Genomic DNA, 24,597 nt, shown 5'->3' with positions numbered 1-24,597 from the left:
TTGGGGCAAAGGATTAAGCATAGTGGCGTATTTGCAGATATCCATAAAACACCTGGCGAGGCAAGTCATATTTTTCCTGGAGTTCAGTAAACGTCAGCAATTTTCGTGATCTAGGGTCTACCAAGTGACTAAAGTGGAATAAGTTCCGCGTTGCCCAAGGTGAAGACATCTGGTAAATGAGACTAGCAGGCATCTTGGGGTTGCCGAGGAAAGAGGTCAGCGGTGACTTTTCTGAGCTAAGCTCATGTTCACGGGGCATTTTGCACCAGAGAAATCTGAGTTGAGACATAGACCCCAAAAGCCTACCAGGGTCCACCTCCTCATTCCCATTACAGAGTAAGCTATATGGGTGTATAGGCGTGAGCCATATCTTTTCAATCTCCATCCATTTATTATAGGAACGTTGAGGGAACCAGGAGGTCAAGGCACACAATTGGGTCACTTGATAGTATTTTACCAGGTTAGGGAACACAAGCACCCCATCGGAGCGGGACACCATTAAGACCGAGCGGGGTATGCTGTGCCTCCTGCAGTTCCAGACAAAGCCTATCATATCCACTTAAAACTTTCTTAAATGTGCATAAGGGATAGGCAGTGTCTGGAATAAATACAGGAGATTAGGGAGAATGGTCATCTTCACAAAGCCCACTCACCCCAGAAGGGAAATTTGGTGGGTCTTCCATTTTTGCCATAGATCTCTTATGGAGCGAAACAGGGGCGGGAAGGTTGCTTAATATAAGGTGGCAAAGGTCGAGGTGATATGAACCCCTAGGTATTTCAGGGCTGAGGTCTCCCAATTATAGGGGAAACACGTTTGCAGGTGGTGCACTTTGGCTGCTGGAATGTTAATTAAAAGTGCCTCCGATTTGGTCGCATTTATTTTATTTTATAACCTGAGAGGGACCTATAGGTGTCGAGTTCAGCATGCAAGTTGGGTAGGGAGATCCTGGGTTGAGTCAAGGTGAGTATGACATCATCCGCGAACAGTGATAGTTTAAACTCCTTCCCTCTGACTGATATACCCCAAATGTCTGGGTTTCTGCAGATGCTGCCAGGGGTTCAACACATAGTGCAAATAATAGAGGTGAGAGTGGGCACCCCTGGCAGGTACCATTAGCAATCGGGAAAAGGGAGACAGAGCAAAAGGAGTTTTCACTTGAGATGTAGGGTTGGTATAGAGGTGTAGAATAGCCCTGGAATCCCATGTGGCCTAATGTGGCAATCAGGATAGGCCAGCCAAGGTGGTCGAAGGCCTTCTCCGCATCCAGACCAAGGAATAAGGACTCCAGGCCATCCCTGTTTGCCACATCAATTAAGTCTATAACCCTTCTTGTGTTGTCCCCCGCCTGATGGAGAGGGACAAAGCCCACCTGATCTTTGTGAATTAAGAAGGGTAATATCGCATTCAGGCGTATTGAGATAAGATTTTCAGGTCAGAATTCAAAAGTTCTATAGGACTACAGCTAGCACATAAAGAAGGGTCTGTACTGCCAGTTTCTTGTATTTCCTCTTCTGCCATCTCTGCTCTGTCTGCCAAGTGTTTGAAATTAGCATGCAGTGTTTGAATCGCTGCATGGCAAGTGGATTTAACATCCTCAATAAGTTGTTTAAAGTCGTCTTTGGTTGGTATGGCTTGGAGATATGATTGCCAGGAGGGGGGCACCTGATGGTGGGGGCCCACCGCCACTGCCACTTGCGGTGGCAAGAAGTAAAAGGGGTGGATGGCAATTGAGGTCGCTGGGTAGTGGTGTACTGGGCCTGCATGTTAGGCCTCACTTGGGAGTCCCATGGGTCATTCCATGCCATGGCTTGGGACAAAGATGAATCCTACATTGCCAGGTACCCTGTATAAGCAGGGACAGGAGAGCCGACAGCCTGGGCATAGGTAGTGATGAGGTCACCACCCCTCCCAGAGGAACCGGGGTCCAGGATTGCCCCTGTGATTTGGGGGAGGCAGCAGCAGAGGAGTAAGCCTGGTGTGGAGTGAGTCTCCCCTGGGGCTCGGCCTGTGAGAACTCAGAGTCCTGTATGTGCATGGGGCCTGGTAGAGGTGGGAAGTCCTTTGAGTCCACTGACATGCTCCATCTTTTCAAAATAGTTCCTTGAGATCAGATCCTCTCATGAAGGCCTTTGTTCAGGAACTTCCTGCTATAGAATGGCAACCCTTCATCTCTGTATCCCAATTGTGCTCCTGTGTTGTCACCCAGTCACACACTTCTGGTGAAGGCTATAAGTAGCTATGCAGATGCACATTATTCAGGCTTCTCCCCATCATGAAGCCCTCGGCATAAGAGATGGCATGCAGCCATCACTGGATTGCATGCATGTAGACAGGAAGCAGCTACAAAGAGGTGGCAAAAGATCACCACTGGGATGCAACACACAATGAAAAAATACGATTTACTTGAATAAACAAAATAAAAGCAATTTAAAAAGTTATTCACTTAAAAATAAAATTGTCCCAAGACCATGAAAGTTTTTTTTTTTTTTTAAATGCTAAATTAGTTTCACCGTGTGGCTTGTATTCCCTTTCCTATTTGTTTCCCTTGAACAATTCACAGTTGTTATGTTCCTAGAGAGTTTATCTGTGACTATGTGGCAGTGCCAGTGAACGTGCTTCATTGTGCACATTTGAAGACTTCTGCAGGGGGGTTTTATTCCCAACATGTTACATTAATTGCAGCTTGGAGGCAGAGAGGTTGAAAACCATAAAATGACCAGTCATTGTGCCTCGGGGACTAAGACATCTAAATAAATTATGCATGATTTTTTTGACCTTGTCAAATATTATTATAATATGTCACTTCCCTGTGCATTGATTTTTAGCAGAGCTGAAATCACATGTGGGATTGTGATGGCTGTAACATTGGCGGAAGGGATATTTTAATTGTAACTCTTTGTGGTATCAGATTGAACAGCAGAAAAAGGGTAACTCTACCTTGGTATTCCAGATCAGACTTATTGATGGTGGGTTGGATCTGTTGGCTTTCAATATGTCTTCAGGGCACCAATGGTTATACCCCTAATATTAGTTATTGATGGTGGGTTGGATCTCCTGGCTTTCAGTATGTCTTCAGGGCACCCAGGGTAAGATCTCTCTGATTAATTTTTTGATGGTGGGTTAAACTTTTGGGCTTTTAGTATATCTTGGTGGCACCAGTGGTAAGATCTCTCTTTTCAGAATTATTGATGGTGGGAAGATTATCCTGCCTTTCAGTATACCTTGGGGACACCAGTGGTAAGTTGGATCTTATAAATTATTGATGGTGGGTTGAATCTTTTAGCTTCAAGTTTGTCTTGAGGGTACCACTAATAAGATTTCTCTTATGAATTACTGATGGTGGGTTGAATCCCTTGGCTTTCAGTATGTCTCTGTGGCACCAGTGGCAAGACCTGTTCTATGAATTATTGATGGTGGTTTGAATCTTCTAGATTTCAGTACATCATTAGGGCACCAGTGATAAGATATCTCTGATGAATAATTGATGGTGGGTTGAATGTTTTGGCTTTTAGTATGTCTTAGGGGGTACCAATAGTAAGATCTCCCTAATTATTATTGATGGTGGGCTGAGTCTTTTGGCTTTCAGTATGTCTTGAGGGTACCAGTAGTAAGATCTCTCTTATGAAATATTGATGATTGGTTGAATTGCCTGGCTTTCAGTCTGTCTGGGAGGTACCAGTGGAAATACTTCTTGCTTCAAAATTATTGATGGTTTGTTTATTATCCTGGCTTTCAATGTGTCTAGGGGGCACCAGAGGCAAGACCTATCTTTTGAATTATTGATGGTGGGTCAAATCTCCTGGCTCCCCAAAACCTTTCTGCTGTAGTAGTGTAGTAGAAGGGTTTAATTCCACTTTAAGGCTGTCGGCCTCTACAACCTTGTCAGTGCCTAAACATACCTAAAAATGGAGAGCAACTGAGCATATGCAGAGCAGAGTGAGACTACGCTGTCTCACCCTGCTCTGCATATGCTCAGTTGCTCTCCATTTTACTGGATTTTAAACAGTATAGGCACCTATTTTTTTATGTTTTACATAGCTATACCTGCAAAAGGGGCCAGCCTGAAGTGATCCAGTAGGACATGATTTTCTGAAAGTTCCACTTTTAAGTTCTACTTTAAAACTGAACTCCAGGCAGGTATAAAACACTAAGGCATCATTCCCACGAGGCGGATCCGCTGCCACGGAGTCCAACATTGTCCGCCAGCTCAGCGGAAGATCTCTCCGTTGATCTACGCTGAGCCGGTGGATGACAGGTCCCTCTCTGCTCACTGAGCAGGGAGGGGCTTGTCCAGCGCCGCTGCTGCCTATGGAGAGATTGGACGAAAACGGACAGCAGGTCCGTTTTCATCAGATCTAACCCGATCCGATCCGGCAGCGACGGATACGAACGTAGGGGCATCCGTCTGCTTTTAGTGGATCAGACTGGTTCGGATGTCAGCGGACATGTCCCCGCTGACGCCCGTCGCTCCATAGACTAGCATGGAGCGCCCGTTCAGGTCCGCCGTCAAAACTGACAGGCGGACCTGAACGATCCGACCGCGTGAAAGGGGCCTTAAATGAATGCAGTTCTGTATCCAGTAATACATTTATAAATGTAATTATTATACAATACAGTGTAGCCTGTGTCAGCTGTGTACTATTGAAGAGCAAATATAAGTACATGTTAGGCATGGTATTGTTTTGCAGTAAATATCATTTTTTTTACAGACAGGAATTAGCTTGATTGTTATAAATTACACATAAAATTCCTTGTAGAATCAGTGTACTTTTTTCTATTTATTTTTTACTTTAATTAGTTTTTGGATCAGAATTGCTTCTTTTCTTCTACTCCCCCGCTCTAAACTCTCCTGTGCAGATTTGTGAATATTGAAGGTGTTGAAGCAGGATTCTCACATACTTACTATTCAGATGTGTGACAAATGATTTTTCTAAAGAAATTTTGTATTATTCCTTCCTCTCATCTTTTTATATGGTACTTGGACTTTTATTTTACGCTTATGCATACATATATTTGACAAACTCTATGCACAGGTCTGGTAAGACATTTGATATATATATATATATATATATATATATATATATATATATACATATATATATATATATATATATATATATATATATATAAATATATATATATATACATAGCAGAAGGAGGTATTGTGTTTGAAATTCCTTTAAGCTAGTTATTGTTTCCTTCTATTTATAACATTCTATTATATAGATAGAATTTATAACATTCTATTTTTATATTCTATTATATATTATATATAGTAACATGACCTTTTCTGGAGCTTATATGAACTGAGTATAACGCATGCGTAATAGTAAGGAACCATCATTTCACACATTGGACCTATGTAATAAAAGATTATCCACACATTATTAACAATATGCCTTTGATAATTGCCATGCCTATGCCTGTGATGAGCATTGGCAAAATCTACAGTGTACAAATGTCAAATTTACTAAAAAATTTGTTTTTTTATGCAATGTATGGCACACCTAAAAAAAAGAAAAAAAAAAGACGTTTTGATTTTCTCTAATGTTTTTCGATCCATCTAACCACTGTAAGTGCTGGTGCAATTTCTGATGCAACTTGAGTCGTATCAAATCAAATGACAGAGGGAAATCGCATTATTTTCAGTGGTGTCCGTTTACACTTTTTGCACTGCGATTTTGGAAAAGGTTCCTGCGCTTCTTTAGTGCAAATTCGATGTGATTTGGCTCCATAGAATATGCTAACCACATCCAAAGTCACATCAAAGTTGCAATACATAATCTCACTGAAAATCGTATCAGAATCGCTTTGCAGTAGTGAGAACTGAACGTTAAAGTGGTTGTAAACCTCTGAAATGAGAAATGAACAGAGCGTATCCCTCTGTATTGTGTACTAGCCCTAATCCAAAGCACTGAGTGTTATTTCTGTTTCTTTCTCTTCCTTCTGTTATCTTCATGATTCACTTCTGATGAGTTATTCCTGATGCCACAGAATCTCAGGAGATGGCCCCCCCCCCAGCTCCAGCTGTGCATGCTTCCCTGTGAGACTGTGTGGAGGGGGTTGTGTCCTTTTCCTCCACTCAGGTCTCAGATTATACTCAGCTTCCTGCTATATGCTCTTCTGAATTTGACATCAGATCCCTGCCCCCGTTTTCTGCAGCTCAGAAATGCTGTGTAAAATGTACATAGTTACATAGTAGATGAGGTTGAAAAAAGACACAAGTCCATAAAGTCCAACCTATATGTGTGATTATATGTCAGTATTACATTGTATATCCCTGTATGTTGCGGTCGTTCAGGTGCTTATCCAATAGTTTCTTGAAACTATCGATGCTCCCCGCTGAGACCACCGCCTGTGGAAGGGAATTCCACATCCTTGCTGCTCTTACAGTAAAGAACCCTCTACGTAGTTTAAGGTTAAACATCTTTTCTTCTAATCTTAATGAGTGGCCACGTGTCTTGTTAAACTCCCTTCTGTGAAAAAGTTTTATCCCTATTGTGGGGTCACTAGTACGGTATATGTATATTGAAATCCTATCCCCTCTCAAGCGTCTCTTCTCCAGAAATGTGTGCTTTGAAAGGCTGTAGAGAAGAAAGGGCTACAGATAAATAGGCACAACTTATGTTGTCTGCGTTCAGGGCCATGCACCCACACGGATGTCAAATTGGGAGCAGAGGCTGCGTCTTTGCAGATGCTGTGTCCCAATTTACACGACATATTTTAAGCTATACAGCCATTTGCGGCCATGTGCATGGAGCCTGATGAGGGCACAACAATAAATACCTGAGAGATATCACTCAGGTATAAACAGTGCTAGGGGAACAGACACCTCTAGTGATAAAAACCTGGCGGAAATGTAACCCTTCCCTGATCTTCGATTACTAGTCTCCAGAATGTTGTTGAAGCGTAACATATGTTTTCACAGTTCTCAGTAATTAATTTGCTAAACTGATCTTCAACACACAGAAATAATCATTGTGTCATAATATTGATATTAAACATGGGGCCTTATACCATCTTCGTTAAACAAATGAGCCGTTAAGTTCTTCTTTTTTTGATCATCATCATCAACCAATGTTGACACGCACCTGTCAAGCTCATTTGTATCAAACGTAATATAAATTAGTAGAACCCAAGTTGGTGAGAATATCATTGCAGGAAAGGAAATGCTGTGGCTCTGTTAATGGTATCAATATTTATGAGTATACAAAGAGCAGCACAATCATAAAGTCATTTGCCATATAACTCGAGAATGTGAGAGGTACAAGTGTACTCTGCATTATTAAAGTGTTGCTGTAGTTTGCTGTAAATGGAATTTGGGAGATGAGCTGAGTAAAACAGGATCTACTCACTTTAAATTGGAGATGAAGATTTAATTACCCGACTCGGTGAGTCCGCTGACTCTAAATTGTACGCAGTGAGCTAAAGGGCACCTGTAGTGCCGCAGGAAATGTATTTTTTACAGCCCGGTGTTATACTCCATCTACTAAAGAACTGTATACCTGTAACTAAGTTATACCATGGCACCATGGTAATAATAAATCAAAAACATCTCCTAAAGTACCTCTACCGATCAACAATTTGCCCAGGGATCCCTTGATACCAGACATAAAATCCCAATTTCAGGTCCAGGTTGGGTTCCTGGCCCACCTTTTATGTCCTATAATCCAATGACAACACTGTTGTTGGAGACAATTTAAACTCAAAATTGCCCCCCCTCCACCCTTCTGCTACCTGTCCTGCCTATCCTGCTACCTGTCTCCTCCACCCCCAGCTACCTATTTTCAGTATAAATAATTATTTTCCGTATAACTACCTAGTTTGTCTATGTTAAAAAAAAATGATATACTTACCTTTTTGCAGTCCACTCCAGTCTGGTCAGATGATCCAGGAGCTGTGTCAGTAAGTGGCCAACTACGGGAGAGATGAGGGAGCTCCATCAACAGCTGGGCTATGGAAGCCTATGAGTCCCTGGCCCACCTTTTATGATCCTATAATCCAATGACAACACTGTTGTCGGAGATAATTTAAACTTAAAATTGTCCCCTCCACCCTCCTGCTACCTGTCCTGCCTACCCTGCTACCTGTCTCCTCCACCCCCAGCTACCTATTTTCCATATAACTACCTATTTTGCTCCCCACTTTGTTCAAAGAAAATTATATACTTACCTTTTCTCAGTCCACTCCAGTCTGGTCAGATGATCCAGGAGCTGTGTCAGTGAGTGGCCAACTATGGGAGAGATGAGGGCGCTCCATCAACGGCTGGGCTATGGAAGCCTATGAGTCCCTGGCCCACCTTTTATGATCCTATAATCCAATGACAACACTGTTGTTGGAGACAATTTAAATTTAAAATTGACCCCTACGCCCTCCTGCTACCTGTTCTTCCAACCCTATGTAAAAAAAAATTCCCTTTTTTTCCGTATAACTACTGTATACTTCCGTATATACCTACCTTTTTTCAGTCCACTCTAGTCTGGTCACATGATCCAGTAGCTGTGTCAGTGAGTGGCCAACTACTGGAGAGAGGATGGAGCTCCATTAACATCTGGGCTACGGGAGCCTATGGGTGACATTGCTGTTTCCGAAATTCCCAGCCCTAATCAACCCAACACAGGGGTGCCAGAGCATGACCAAACTGGAGCAAACTGAAAAAAGGTAAGTATATCATTTTTTCTATAAACATAAGTAGACAGCATAGGTAGCAGGAAAGGGGTGGGGGGCATTTTTTAAAGTAGTTGTGACAGTAGTTAGACAGGAGTTACACTTTAAACAAAAACAAATTCTCCTTCTTTTGGATCTCTCACTTTCCCCCTCCCAAACACTACTGTTCGCCGTCAGAGAGTTTTGTTAACTGACGCCCTTGCACTACATAGTTTAGGGTAAATCTAAAGGAAAATGGTACAGGCTGATTGAACATGTATGGCAGCCTAAAGCTGGATACACATTATACAACTTTTGTTGTTCAATTTGCTTTATATTTACCTTTAACTATGTAGAGCAAGGGCCTGCCCGATTGGAAACAATTGAAAGTTGTTTAGTTTTGACCTCATATTATATGGTTTTTGGTAATTCTAAAGGAAAATTGGAAAGAAAATTTAAAATGTATGGCCAGCCTAAAGCCTCGTACACACGGTACGACTGTTGGCCAACCGAGCGTCTGATTTTTTGTCAAAAGGGTGTGTGCCAGGATCTTGTCTTGCATACAATTGGTACACAATTGTTGGCCAACAAACACGAACGTAGTGACGCACTAGACGTACCACGAGCCGATAAAGAGGAAGTTCAATCGTCATGCGCCACCCTTTGGGCTCCTTCTGCTACTTTTGTGTTTGCTGAGCATTGATTCCGATCATGCGTGTTTGTATTTTCGACTTTTGTGTACTGACCATACGAAAATCTGACATCAAACCGTTGTCCGCCGAAAATTTACTAGCCTGTCATCCAACATTTGTTGGCAGAAAATTGGACAACAATTATCAAAAGGAGCGTACTAACGGTAAGATTTTAGGACAGCAATCTGTCAACAGACAATCCCCTGCCAACAATCGTACCGTGTGTACAAGACTTTAGACCCTAGACTGGAGGAGCATGGAAGTGCTTGTAAATCTCCTTTAATTGTTCCCCTATCATAAGCTACCAATTAACCTTAGCAGGGGGGGGCTGTGCCCAAAGTTGGGCTTTAATAATGGCTTTTTATTGATCATTTTTTGAAAAAATTATACTACTGTTTTATGTTGTAACAGAGGCTTGTAATTATGAGTTATTGAATTTATGACTAAACCTCCCTTGTAGTTTATAAAATGTTGCTTTTTCTATGTTGGATTGATTGTGAACACAATTCATGACATCATAATTATTATTGTTTTTTTTTTTTTTTATACATTTAATATGGAGCTATGTTTGTACACTTTATCTAAATGATGGGCTGTCATACACAGGTTGATATTTGCAAACAACATGACGGATTCCGGTACGGCTTGTGCCAGGTGGGCTGTGTACAGGTTCACATCAGAGCCGCAAATGCTTTCAAGCTTCAGTTATTCTTGTAGACGCAGACAAAGATGTTCCAAATGTTGAAAATGTTTCTTGTGGCTGAATGATGAAAGAAAAAGGGGACAAACCTCCCACCGTATGTATAAGGCTTTGTACCATCTGCTGAATCGGGCTGATGATCACCGCAGGTCCTGTCAGTCCAGCGAGCGAGGATGGGGATACGTCTCACTACTACCTGTCATCCTCAGAGACAGCTCTGCTGGCTCTCCGGCCCCTGGCTGCCAGGAGGATGTTGAGACCATTGAATTGTCTTCCTGTATGTATGGCCTCTCCTCCTTCTTTTCTTCAGTTATAACTGAGCGGGTGTTATATTAACCAGGCAATGAACTCAACTTCTGTGTTATAATGGGAAGTTTCTCTACTCTTTCTACTTTCTGCATGGACGGTGTTATCATTCAATTTGATGTAGTTGAGGCTACGGTAAGGATGAGCTGATCGTATGACCACTGTCCCCCCCCCACCATCGTTCTGCCAGTCCTCCAGCCCCTGACTGCAAGGAGAATGTTAAAACCATAGAGTTTTCCTCTTGAATGCATGACTTCTCCTTGTTTTTCTATGGTTATAACTGATCAAGTGTTATATTAGAAAAAAAATTAAACTCAACTTCCTTGCTTTCATGGGAGTTTTCTCTACTCTTTCTACTTTCTGCATGGACTGTGTTATCATTCAATTTGATGTACACTAGTTGATGGTACAGTAAAGGGTTATAGGGGGGTAGGTAATGGAGACCTGCTAAGCAGAGGTGCCTCTGCAGGAATTGTAGGTAAATATATCATTTGGTCAACTTATTGAATTAAAGTGTTATTAACCCAGGGTTAACCCATTCACTATATCTGGTCTCCCACAGTACATGGAAATGCAATTAGTTCAGTAAATATAAACTACTAAATGCCTTTTCTCATCAGCAGTATATAGCAGTCTTGTGACTTGTATCAGTGTCTGATTAAAGCTTGTAGGAGAAGTTTTAATACTGCACTGGCTGTCCTATCAGGATGCAGGACCCCTGACCCTCTGTCTGGACAGTAGTGATTGGCCCTGTGCTGATCACATGCACTCTCCCAAGAAAAGCAATACACACCAAACTGAGCATGTGCAGCCTGACTTAACTAACTCTTTCTAATCCGGATATTTTTTGGAGTCAGTGAAAGAAGATTAGGATCTGTGCATACAGGATCAAACAGCCTTTTTTACACAATGCAGAGGATTAACCCCTTAGGTTCCACAGTGAGTACAACAAGCGTGCTTTACTGCATATACAGGGGGAGCCATCCCCACCGGTAGAACACAGTGATTACTGCTGGCAGCTATAATAACCCCTAGCAATAATCACATGTAAAATCTGTCAGGCTGGTTGCACCCATGTTCATCGACCAATCAACTTGGGTACATTCATCCTGCAAATACATGGTTCGAATCTTGGTCAGTCCCTGCTGAAGCGGCCAGATTTGAACCGTCTTTGGCCGGCTTAAAGCTGTCCATACAGTTTCTGTTCAGACTGCAGGCCATGCTATACAACACAAAATCTCCTGCTGTGCGTATTGCATTTTGGCATCTGGCTGACAGTTTTCCACTCCACTTCTTCAATTTTTCAATTGAGTTATGTGAAGTCAAAGGTAGCCCACAGGGCCACCCACTGAAAGAATTTCAAGTGGTTCTTCAGGAACCAACCAAAATTTGATCAGTGTATGGTTAACTTTAGTTCACTGCAGGAGTACTGTTGTAACAAGGTTACTTGCCTATTAATTGGTAATGGCACCCCAAGCGTGGGTAGCAGAGGCACATTTTGCCGCAAGCTTGTCGCACAAAAAACGCACAGCCGAAAAAAGCAATATTTGCTCTTATATATATGTAGGGTAGCCCATTCAAGTGAATGGGCTGCCCTAGTGTTGCACAGTTTTACAAGTTCCCCTCCTGTATAGGGATGGGCGGAACGGAGCCCTGTTTGGTTCGCACCAGAACTTCCGAACACCATGAAAGTTCGGACCCGAATAACGAACCTCATTAAAGTCAATGGGACCCGAACATCAAAAATCAAAAGTGCCCATTTTTAAGGCGTATATGCAAGTAATTAGGTATACAAAGGTTTTAGGGGTCCAGGTCCTGCCCTGGGGGGCATGTATCAATAAAAAAAAAAGTTTGTGAAAAAAAGGCATTTTTAAATGAGCAGTGATTTTTTGATTTTTAAAATGAAAGCCTAAAAATGAAAAATTCCTTCCAATATAGTGCCTGGGGGATCCCCTTAGTCTACCTGTAAAGTGGCAGATCTGTATCATGTCTAGAATCTGCTGCAGCAATGATTGCATTTATAAAGCCAAAAAAATTGCATTTTTTCTGCAAGCTGCCTTTATTTGGCTCAGCAACAGCTGGGGAGCCAGTGTGTATGATGAGGCCACGATGTAGTGCACTGGGAACAAGATTAGAGATTTTTTGGATACATTCTGGTGTCACTTTGTATAGAAGTAACAGGTGCATAAAAATTGGTCTTTGGGTGTCGGTGGCGCCTTCCCACCATAACCCTATAGAGGTACTCTTGATGAAAGCAAGAACTGTCCTTGCTGTAAAAAATTGCAATGATATGCACCTGTCAAACAGGTGCAGAAAAATTGGTCTTAGGATGTCAAAGAGGTGCAGAAAACATACTCTTTAGGTGTCGGGGGCGCCTTCCCACCGTAACCCTATAGAGGTGCTCTTGATGAAGGCAAAAAAATTGCAATGGTATGTACCTGTCAAACAGGTGCAGAAAAATTGGTCTTTGGGTGTTAATTGTGCCCGTGAAACTTACACCAAAAACATTCTTCCAGAAGAATTGACTGGACACCCTCAAAGCTAGGCAGCCTCAAAGTCCTACAGAGATTTCACATCCCAAAAAGACTTAATCAGTGACATTGGCATCAGGGGCTTCATAGCTGGTAATCCAGGACTGATTCATTTTTTTAAAAGTCAAACGGTCCACGAAGTCTGTGGACAGATGCGTTCTGTGATCAGTAATGAAACCTCCTGCAGCACTGAATGCCCGTTCTGAAAGCACACTGGATGCAGGGCAGCCCAACAACTCAATAGCATACTGGGCAAGTTCTGGCCAGTGGTCTATTTTCGTGACCCAGTAAGTCAGTGGATCGTCAGTTAGAAAGCTCTCCATCTCTGTTTTGGCCCCGAGTTAATTGTCCACCATGTGATTCAGATGCGATGTGGAAGCTGGCAGCCCTGGGCAGCAAGGACTAAAAAAATTCTGAAATGCCTCATTTAGGCAGACGCCTTCTCCAACGTTCCTCTCTTGACCAACAGAAGCCTCAAAACAATGTTTTCCACCACACTAATCTACTGGAGTCAGGAAAAACGTTCAATAAAATCCTCTTTAACATATCCTCAAGAGATTTTATCTTCTGCACTCTCTGTGGGGACGGGATGAGTTCTGAGACCTTCCCCTAATGGTGGTCAAGGAGTGTTGGCAACCAGTAATCATCCTTCTCCTTTATGCCACGTATTCTTGGGTCCTTTCGCAGGCTTTGAAGGCTTTGAAGGTTGCCCATGCGCCTCAAATTTGCAGAGGCTTGAGAAGCAGACTCCTCTGGGTCACTCAGGATGACAGCATCTGGAACTTCCTCTTCCCAGCCACGTACTACTCCCAAGGGTCCTGGGGTTGGAAAGCCATCACTTACAGATTGACGCATGTCTTCCTCTTCTTTGAAGCATATGAAAGTGCTAGAATCCTCTTCCTCCCCTCTCTCCTCCTGTGTGTTCTGTGACATAGTAATTATGGTGTCTGGATAAAGTGGGCCTTGAGAAGAAAGGAAGTCCTCATCTTTCTCCTGCTGCTCTGCCTCCAGTGCCCTGTCAATAATGCCATGCAGAGTCTGCTCCAGCAGGACCATAACAGGGATTGTGTCACTGATGCATGCACTGTCACGGCTCACCATTCTTGTGGCCTTCTCAAATTGTGACAATAGACTGCATGCATCCTTAATGATCAGCCATTGGCTTTGGGAAAAAAAGCTGAGGTGGCCTGACCCTGTCGTCGTGCCGTATTCACACAGGTACTCGTTAAATGCCTTGTTAAGCATGGGGTACCCAAATAGTTGGTGTTTTTGCCACGTTTGATGTGCCTGAAACACAGTTTGCAGCTAGCAAGAGTGCGATCTGCTGCAGATGTGCTGAAAAAGGTCAAGACAGCTGAGCTTTGTGGAGTGGGTCGAGAGATAACAGCTGAAGAATGTGGAATAGGGTGGCTGCTCTCTACTCTTTCTTGATGTTGGCCTCCTTGGGGTTGTGCCGCCTCACCTTCAGTTTCCTTTTCTGCTCTATCTTGCACCCAAGTCGCATCAGTGACCTTATCATCATCATCATCTCCATCTCTTCCATCTTCATTATTACCACTGGAGACAACTTGGCAATACGCTGCAGCTTCGGGAACATGAATAACAATTTGTCTACCGGTGTTCCTCCCTCTCTTTAGGCTCGTGTTCCTATCATCCTCAACCTCAGAACCAACATCTGAATCTAGTAATGGCTGGGCATCATCAAGGCGCAAGTGGCTGATGCTGTGGTGAAATAACTCAGCTGACTCCGCAATTGCTGATGTTGGGGCTAAGGCAGGAATAGATGTGGAGAAGGCGGCAGGTTTATCCAATCTGGCAACTGCAGGGGACTGCACATTTGTCTCTGCATGCGTGACAGAGGATGAGGAGGATGAGGAAGGTTTAGTAAGCCAGTCCACCACCTCCTCTGCATGCTGTGGCTGGATAGCATGGACAACTCACTAAACAGAGGAAATGATGCCTTGCCTGAGGACTGACCACCACGTCCACCTTTGCCTGTGGACACATTTGTTGCTGGCCCCCTTACAGTGCCAAGGGAACGTCTGCCTCTTCTTGTTGTCCTCCCAGACATTATTGGGAGGGAGGGGGCGGTGCTTATAAGCAAATGTAAAGAAGAAGTTGAAATCTGTACGTAGATGCACTTTAATCAATGTAAAGAGGTGTTTGGTGCACTTTAATTTGAGTACTCCCACTACACAGACACACTCCACGGATACACTATAATATACTGCAATATAATGCGCCAAACGTACAGTGTCGCACAGAACTGTATGGCGTTAACCTGGCAGTAACTCACACAAAAGTAAATGGCGTTAAGCTGGCAGCAATGCACACAGAACTATATGGCGTTAAACTGGCAGTAACGCACACAGAAGTAAATGGCGATAAACTGGCAGTAAGGCACAAAACTATATGGCGTTAAACTGGCAGTAACACACACAAAACTATATGGCGTTAAACGGGCAGTAACACACACAAAACTATATGGCATTAAACTGGCAGTAACACACACAAAACTATATGGCGTTAAACTGGCAGTAATGCACACAGAAGTAAATGGCGTTTAACTGGCAGTAACGCAATCAAATAGACGGTGTTCAACCATCACTACACTGACGCTATCTGAACTGTCCCTTCTCTAGTTATACACTAATGTAAAGATTACTGACACAGTCTCACTACACTGAAACTATATGAGCGGTCCCTACTCTACACTAATGTATGTATGAATGGCATGGTCTGACTACCCTACAGTGAAACTGTAGTCTGAGTTGTCCCTACTCTAGCTGCACACTATGCAAAGCTGAATAATGGTCTTTCTCACTACACTCACACTATCCCTAGACTGACATTAAACTAATATTCTTTGTATTGAAAATGAAAACATCCCTGGATGAGGGGTTAAAGCAGGAACCATGAAAAGCAAAAACTAAGCAAATCAAACTTCAACTTTATTGCAACATGCTGTTTTTTTTTTTTTTTTTTTTTTTTTTATCAAATCAGGGTTTAAATAAATTATATAAATTAAATATTCCATAAAAAATGTATTTGTTTTAGAAATTCTATTCACATTGAGTTTATAAATAACTCTCATTCTGTGAAGGGAATTTAGCAGAAAAATAGTTTACTGTATCAGCCACCCACTTACCTGTTATCACTAGACTCTGCCATGAGTAAATAGGATACTTCCTCACACACATCTTCTTGTCATCTTACTGCCTTGTTTATAGCTAATATTTCATGTAAAGTAACTAATAAAGCACAGGGAAGACATTTATGGATGCTTCATTTTACTTATCTCTGACAAAATGTAGTACGTTGTATGTTAATGTATCGTCACAGCTCTAGTTTATGACCACATAAGAGAAGGAAAACAAGTTTGCGGTTATATATAATTATATAATATATATATATATATATATATATATATATATATATATATATATACACACATAAATATTCACACTATGGCACTGGGTGGACAGTGTGCGTGTGACTCCTAGGTTTCTCATCTACATGTGATGATGGGCTGTAGGATTTGTGTTCATAATGGGAAAACAAAACCTTTTATTTTTTTCAGATCCTAATAATTCTTTTAATGGGTCCTGGAGCCTAGAGACTTTGTAAAGCTTTGGGTGGGATAAAGCCACTATTCCTAGATCCATCTCATACATGGTTCTTCTTGGGTCTTCCGCCAGCACTCCAGGCTCCTCCACCTTGCCCAGTGGCCCCAATAGCAAGCTGCTTGCTATAGGGGCAGTTGTGCCTGCTCGATCCCAAGCTCTGCTCTATGGGTCCATAGGACACAAAGAGTCAGGGCTCAGTCCCGCCTTCCGCTCTCTCCTCATTGGCTCCCTGGCTGTGATTGACAGCACTGGGAGCCAATGACTCCCGCTGCTGTGTCTCAGCCAATGAGCAGAGAGAAACCCGGGACAGCTGAGGCTCCCGTGCACATCACTAAACTGAGAGGGGGCTCAGTCGCATATAAGGGAGGGGCTGTGGGGGGGAGCAGCACACATCAGGTTTTTTACCTTTTTACCTTCCACTTTCTATGCCTCTACAACCACTTTAGTTTAAGTCATCCACAGGAATTTTTATATGTGAGCTGAAGGATGCTCAGGGCTCTCTTTCTCCCTGCTGTGGGAGCCTGCTGCTGGGTAAAAAGGCTGAGTGTTGACAGAACACTAAAAGGATACATGTGCTGCCTAATTAGGGAACCCATTATAGGGGGAAATCAGGTGCTGACGTAGGTTTAGTTGACTATATATATATATATATATATATATATATATCAATTTGGAGCAATTTGTCATGCGATTTGAGAGATCAAATTGCATGACAAGTCGCAGGCTATTGGAGGCAATGGCACTGTTCCAATCGGTGCAACACTGATTTTGCAGCATCGCACCGATTTGCAAAAGTAGTTTCTGTACTACTTTTGCAGATTTCAGGTGCGAATTCAATAGACCTCTGTGAATGAAGCCACACAAATGTCTATCAAGTAGCACCTGAAATCGCGCTGACCTTGCTACTTTGAAAACGCGCTACTTCAAGTGAAGTAGCGTGATTTCAAAGTAGCATCAATGTGAACCGGGGCTTAGAGATACAAGTAGATATGAAAGGTTAACCACATATACAAGCAGACACTAAGGTGTTAAATGCCATTGATTCCAGAAGCACCAGACTGCAGATATTGAGCTGTAAAGAGTTAATCATATATGTAAGCAGCAGTATACATGTGTCCATTGAAACGGAGTAGTAAAGCACAGCAAGGACACAGAGGGTTAATTATCAGAGAGTCTGTATTTCAGATAACAGGGAGATGATAGGAGAAGCAAAGTCAGAGCACAGATAAGCCCTGTGTGAGGTTTTCAAGGAGAGACAGTGAAGAGGATAGGGATTTTACTCTCACCCTCCATGATATGCAGACTGTAGCTTGGTCTGCCCACTGAAGACACAATCCCAGCGGCTTGGATTTACAACACTGGAGAAGACGCTGACAAGTTCTCTCTCTCTCCTGTCTGTGCAGAGGGGAAGAGAGGGGGAGGGGGAAACTGTGAGCAGGCTGTGTGTGCTCCATGTAAGAAACACTTGGCCAGCAACCTCCTGCAGTGAATAGACTGACTTGGGAGGCAGAGGGGGCGCCGCCCCCCCACAAAGTGCCACCCTAGGCCTGGGCCTTGTTGGCCTAGGCCAAAATACAGCACTGGCTGACACCTTAGGAGTTCTCTTTACTGGAACTAAGGGGCCAAGCCCAACCCCTGACAAACAACCCCACAACAAGTTCCTCCACCCCAAACTCACTCATCCATGTCTTTATGGACCTTGCTTTGTGTGCTGGTCCAAATCATTTGGTGAAGGAGGAATTATGGCGTGGGGACTTTTTTCAGGGGTTGGGTTTGGTCCCTTAGTTCCAGTGAAGGGAACTCTTAAGGCATCAGAAGACATTTTGGACAATTTCATGCTCCCAAATTTGTGGGAACAGTTTGGGGATGGCCCCTTCCTGCTCCAACATGACTGCCCATCAGTGCTCAAAGCAAGGTCCATAAAGACATGTATAGATTCTAAAACAGTATAGAGTGTGTGTGTGCCTCGAGTTCGTTCTTTAATCCATTAGGAGATAAGGTATTTAAAAAAAAAAAAAACATAGAAGTTCTCTCTGCGGCATTGAGATTTAATTTACTCTACTGGCAATGACAAGGGTACTTTTCCAGTACAGTTATTTCATGCTGAGGACTGTGAACTTAAGCAAATCCTATATAATTTTATTAAAAAATTATATCTCTGTGTATCGTGGATTTAAAAACTATTGAATGGATTTTTAGGTTCTTCATATTGGATTTTAATGTCTTGGATTACAATTCTTTTAAGAAAGTAAATTGCAGCTATTTGATGATTTTTTTTTTTTTTGTTTTTTGTTTTTGTATTTTAATTTTAACCAGCTTGGCCCATTCAGCCAAGAAACACCCAGAAAAATGACAGAGCCAAGCTAAAGCTGGAATAAATACAGAGTGCTGTCTTAGTATTTGAAGCACATCAGCCAATGTTTGCTTTCATCCTAACATAAGGTTGCCAAGCCTGCTGGAAGAATAATCGTTATTTATTGGCAGTTGGCAACAGCATCTGATTCGGTATTGCTGGGCGGAACCAAGTACAGGATCTGTACAGGAATTATTTAACATTATTATAATATTTTAAACATGGCTGACTGATGCTAAGCAGCCTTTCAAATCTCATCACTGGTTGAGGATTTTAATATAAATTATTTGCAGCCTTTTGTCAGAAATGGCAGATTTATAGGCTTGGAGGGTTCTTAGGATTTATATAGGAATTATAGAAGTAGAATAGAAGCCCAAAATACAACCTTCACAATTGAAGTTGCATGGAAAAATTATATATACAGTGGAACCTTGGATTACAAGCATAATCCGTTCCCAGAGAATGCTTGTAATCCAAAGCACTTGCATATGAAAGCGAGTTTCCCCATAGAAGTCAATGGAGACTAAGATAATTCTTTCCACACTGACTTTGATTACATGCAATATCGCATGTGGCCAGAGGTGGGGGGGGTGCCGGAGAGCCTCGAAAATACTCAGGGACAGTTTGGCTGAACTCGGAAAGGCTCGGAAACCCTCGGGAACGGAGAATTTGCGAGTGTTTTCGAGTATTTCCGAGTGATTCCGAGTATTTCCAAATGGCTCTGAACCGTTCCGAGTGTCACCTCTGGCCAAATGCGGTACTGCACACCCCATTAGCTTGAATTCTGCTAAGTCTGTGAGACAACACTCACAAACCGAGTCAGAATTTTAAAAAAAAGTTGCTCGTCTTTCAAAACGCTCATTAACCGCGTTACTCGTAAACCAAGGTTCCACTGTATATTATATGTACTGCATATACTGTATATAGTCAGACTCAGACAATCAGTACAGTCTCTTAATACAGCGTGCTTTATATAAGGGCCCTTTCACACTGATGCATTTTTGCTGCACAAGAAAAATGCAATAAAAATATTTCCCTTTAAATATTTCCCTTTAATTATTTCCCTTTAAATCCAGTGGAACTCTTCACACCAATGTTGCTTTTCAAAGCGCACCAAAAACACATCTCCCCATTGAAATGAATGAAAGAAGCATCAAAATGTGTCAAAAGCGCATAAAGAACGCACTACGGTTACATATTTGGTGCACTTTTTGACAGGACAGTCAACTAGAAAATGCACCGAAAACACAACAAAAAAAATGTGTTTTTACCACATTTTTTTTAACAGAGTGGTGTGAAAGGGCTCTAAATCTGGCCATACAATGTTCATGCAGTCTGCAGGCCATGCTAAACAATGCAAATCTCCCACTGTGACTATTGCATTTTGGTAGCTGGCTGACAATTTTCCACCCTATTCCTTCAATTTTTCAATTGAGGGATGTCAGACCAGAGATAGCCAACAGGACCACCCATAAAAAGAATTTCAGATGGTTCGACCAAGATTTGATCAGTGGCCAGCTTTAGTTCACTGCAGGAGGACTGTTGTAACAATGTAACTTTCTGGCTGCTGTTTGGGCCTGTTCATAGCACTAGGGGTGTAGGAAATGCTTGTTTCCCACACAGGAATGTGCTATCCTCTGTTAGATGGATAACCCAAACACATTCAACCAATGCACACATGTTTGTGGCCACCAAACTGCATGGCACCACAGTACCATGCAGTTTGGTGTAGTGCAATTTGAAAAGTTGTGCCTGTCATACTTTTAATGCATTCCTGTGCATTTGGCAGCCAATTGAAATGACAAAAGTTGTAAAAAACTTGACAGCTTGTTCTGGTGTCAACTGGCCCTCAAGGTTATCAAAGCAACAGTTGGGCTGAGCTGCTTAAGCTACACCATATTGTCAACAGTCTTGGGACGCCTGCCTTTACACGCACATGAACTTTAATGGCATCCCAGTCTTAGTCCGTAGGGTTCAATATTGAGTTGGCCCACCCTTTGCAGCTATAACAACTTAAATTCTTCTGAGAAGGCTGCCCACAAGGTTTAGGAGTGTGTCTATGGGAATGTTTGACCATTCTTCCAGAAGCGCATTTGTGAGGTCAGGCACTGATGTTGGATGTGATGCCTGGATCGCAGTCTCCGCTCTAATTTATCCCAAAGGTGTTCTATCGGGTGGAGGTCAGTGTTCTGTTGGATTGACTCATTTAGTGGAGAGGTGATTTTGGTGTGGGGTTGTTTTTCAGGGGTTGGGCTTGGCCCCTTAGTTCCAGTGAAGAGAACTGCTAAGGCATCAGCATACCAAGACATTTTGGACAATCTCATGCTCCCAACTTTGTGGGAACAGTTTGGGGACGGCCCCTTCCTGTTCCAACATGACTACACACCAGTGCACAAAGCAAGGTCCATAAAGACATGGATGAGCAAGTTTGGGATGGAGGAACTTGACTGGCCTGCACAGAGTCCTGACCTCAACCCGATAGAACACCTTTGGGATGAATTAGAGTGCAGACTGAGAGCCAGGCCTTCTTGTCCACCATCAGTGCCTGAGCTCACAAATGCACTTCTGGAAGAATGGTCAAACATTCCCATAGACACACTCCTAAACCTTGTGGACAACCTTCTCAGAAGAGTTGAAGCTGTTATAGCTGCAAAGGGTGGGCCAACTCAATATTGAACCCTACAGACTAAGACTGGAATATCATTAATTATTAATATCATCATGTGCGCGTAAATCCAGTAGTCCCAATACTTTTGACAATATAGTGTATGTACTCAGAGCCAAAATATATAGGTTAGCGCACAGACATCAGGATCAGACATCTCAGCAACTTTGTAAATAAAGTCAATGCTTACCTTGGATGATACCTGAACAAATATAGTGGGGCCATCCACAAACTGTTACAACAAAGTTGGGAGCATGAAATTGTCCAAAATGTTTTGGTACGCTGGCGCCTTAAGAGTTCCCTTCACTGGAACTAAGGGCTTCTGGTTAGTAATCAGAGCATTGTCAGTGGAATTACTCTAATAAATACCAGTGAGTGTTACAAGCAACTATATAACTGATGCTAGGTCCAATTTAAGACCCAAAGCTGAATTCCAGGATGAGCAAATATTGTCTAAATCCATTCATCATGCACATTCTTCTTGAATCTTGGTGTGCTTTGTATATTTCCCCCAGATCTGTGCAGTAATCCAGTGTGAGAATTTCCCTCCGTGCAGGAGCTTCCTGTAATAAAGACCGCTCACTGCTGCTCTCCCTCTTTGTGCAGGGTGGCTGGTCTCATCTCCGCCCCTTCCTGTAGCTTTTTATAGTGGGTGGGACCTGCTTGGTTCCTCCCACAGCTCTGCTTTCTGCCCAAGCTATGTACAGCACAGTGATGACATCACTGCTACTTTCACAAGGCGATCTGTGTCTGCAACGAAATTTGTTGTACACATAGTGGACTTATACTGTATGCTTTGTGGCTATTGTGAAATATATTTAAATGAAAGTCTTTGTGTACGGAGTTCTGCTTTAAGGATTTTGTATATATAAGATATACCTGAATTATGCACATAGCTGGCACTTTAGAGCTGCCTATGAGCATGGTATGATATTTATGTTTCATATACAATGAGATAATGCATTACGTATATTGAATGATGCATATGTATAACAGAATATATGGTAATAGGTTTTGCTGTGATATCTAGATCTACTGGTGCTCCTTGAAAGGCTTCTTAACGTTTACATGAAATATGTATAGGTTCATGGATATTGATGCGTAGCTGAAATAAATTATTTATGCGTTTTAATCACCATGGTTATGCAAACACAGATAAAAAGCTCTTAGAGGGCCGGGAGGACAACAGGCTTCCCCACAAGTGTTAAACCATTGTTGTCATATAATGTGAGTCACTATTGATTAAGTAATGTAATAATATTGACTCATTACGATATATGGCTTTCTTTCCACCAAAAGTTGTGTAAGAAAATGCCGGTAGAATGATATATTCTGGTTTTATAATGAGCTAGTATTGTACAGTGGGTGTATTTCAAGATTAAGTCACCTTTATGAATGTATGTGTTTATGATCCTTCCATGTTATAGCATAAAAGGAATCCCACATCCCAAAATATTGACCCATGGTGATATTTTATAATCAACAAAGGAGCTGAAATTGTCTGAGAAGCTATATAGCTAAAGAATACGAGAGGTGGTGGCTCTTGGAATTCCATAAGGTCAAGCCAAAGAGGCATTATGAGGGCTCATGGTATGAGGGCTGCCGATAGGGGGGTACCACCAGTCCTACTATAGGAGGCCTTGGCACACAGGGGGGCCCAGACAAGGGTATTGGTCCAGCGAGGATCGGTGCGGCGGGACGGGAGGACAATTACAGAGCGATGCACTGTATCTGTGTCTCTCCCTCCAGTAGCTGAAAGCCAGCGGGAGGGGAAGGGGGAGAAAACGGCCTTCAGCTGCTGGAGGGAGAGACACAGATACAGTGCATTGCTCTGTAAATTGTCCTCCCGTCCCGCCTACCTGTGCTGCCCACATCTGATTCCCCCATGTGTGCCCAACCCCAAACAGTGCTGCTAGCTTTCTTCTCTCGCCGGCTGCTGCGGGTACACAGGCGGATGGAGAGTAGGGGAAGGGGTCAGTAAATATGTCATTTACCGGCTCATTCCTTTTCTGAATTGGACACAGCAAGCAGTCGGTTCTGATCGCTCCTGTGTCCATTGATAACTGAGCCTAGTAAACTGTGTTTACTAGGCTTCAGTTTATGAATGGAAAGGAGCCCCTATCCCCTGTTCATTCATCTTCAGTGCAGGTGAGGCTACAGAGAAAGGGACTAAGGAATCTGTGTCCTTCAATTTCTCTGTCTGTCTGTTTAGACCCCTGATATTTTATGTTGGAACAGGAAGGGGCCATCCCCAAACTGTTACAACAAAGTTGGGAGCATGAAATTGTCCACAATGTCTTGGTATGCTGACGCCTTAAGAGTTCCCTTCACTGGAACTAAGGGGCCAAGCCCAACCCCTGAAAAGCAACCCCCACACCATAATGATTTGGACCAGTGCACAAAGCAAGGTCCATAAAGACACGGATGAGTTTGGGGTGGAGGAACTTGACTGGCCTGCAGAGATTCCTGACCTCAACCTGAAAGAACACCTTTGTGATAAATTAGATTGGAGACTGTGAGCCAGGCCTTCTCGTCCAATATCAGTGCCGGACCTCACAAATGTGCTTCTGGAAGAATGGTCAAACATTCCCATAGACACACTCCTAAACCTTGTGGACAGCCTTCCCAGAAGAGTTGAAGCTGTTATAGCTGCAAAGGGCGGGCCAACTCAATATTGAACCCTACGGACTAAGGCTGGGATGTTATTAAAGTTCATGTGCGTGTAAAGGCAGGTGTCCCAATACTTTTGGTAATATAGTGTATATCTGTCTATATCTATCTATATATCACCATTGCATACGTAGAAGCCATCCTTCACATACATAATAAATCAAACCTTCGGGCGCCATGTTTTCTTCAACTGTGTTTTGTCACTCTCGAAATAATAATCGGAAATGGTAACATTTAATGGGTGAGTGACTTTGCTGCAGCAAAATATATCTATGAATAAATAAGTAGTTTTATATTGATGTTAAATTTTAATAAGTCATTAATGACTTCTGTGGTATTTTTTTTTTATTCATTTTCCTACATTCACAATAACATTGCCTTGATTATATCTCGGGAAATGAACAATT

The 24,597-nt window shown here is 42.6% G+C and overlaps 1 protein-coding gene across 18 annotated transcripts in view; it reads left to right on the top strand.

Annotated features, from left to right (window-relative positions):
* Window positions 1-24,597, top strand: part of NRXN1 (neurexin 1) — a 1,909,081-nt gene that overhangs the window by 780,203 nt on the left and 1,104,281 nt on the right. The window lies entirely within an intron of this gene.

This window comes from Aquarana catesbeiana, linkage group LG04, assembly GCF_042186555.1.
Source record: "Aquarana catesbeiana isolate 2022-GZ linkage group LG04, ASM4218655v1, whole genome shotgun sequence".
In the NCBI taxonomy this organism is placed as follows: Eukaryota; Metazoa; Chordata; class Amphibia; order Anura; family Ranidae; genus Aquarana; species Aquarana catesbeiana.
Note: the sequence above shows the minus strand (reverse complement) of the source record. Positions and strands in the feature narration are given on the sequence as shown.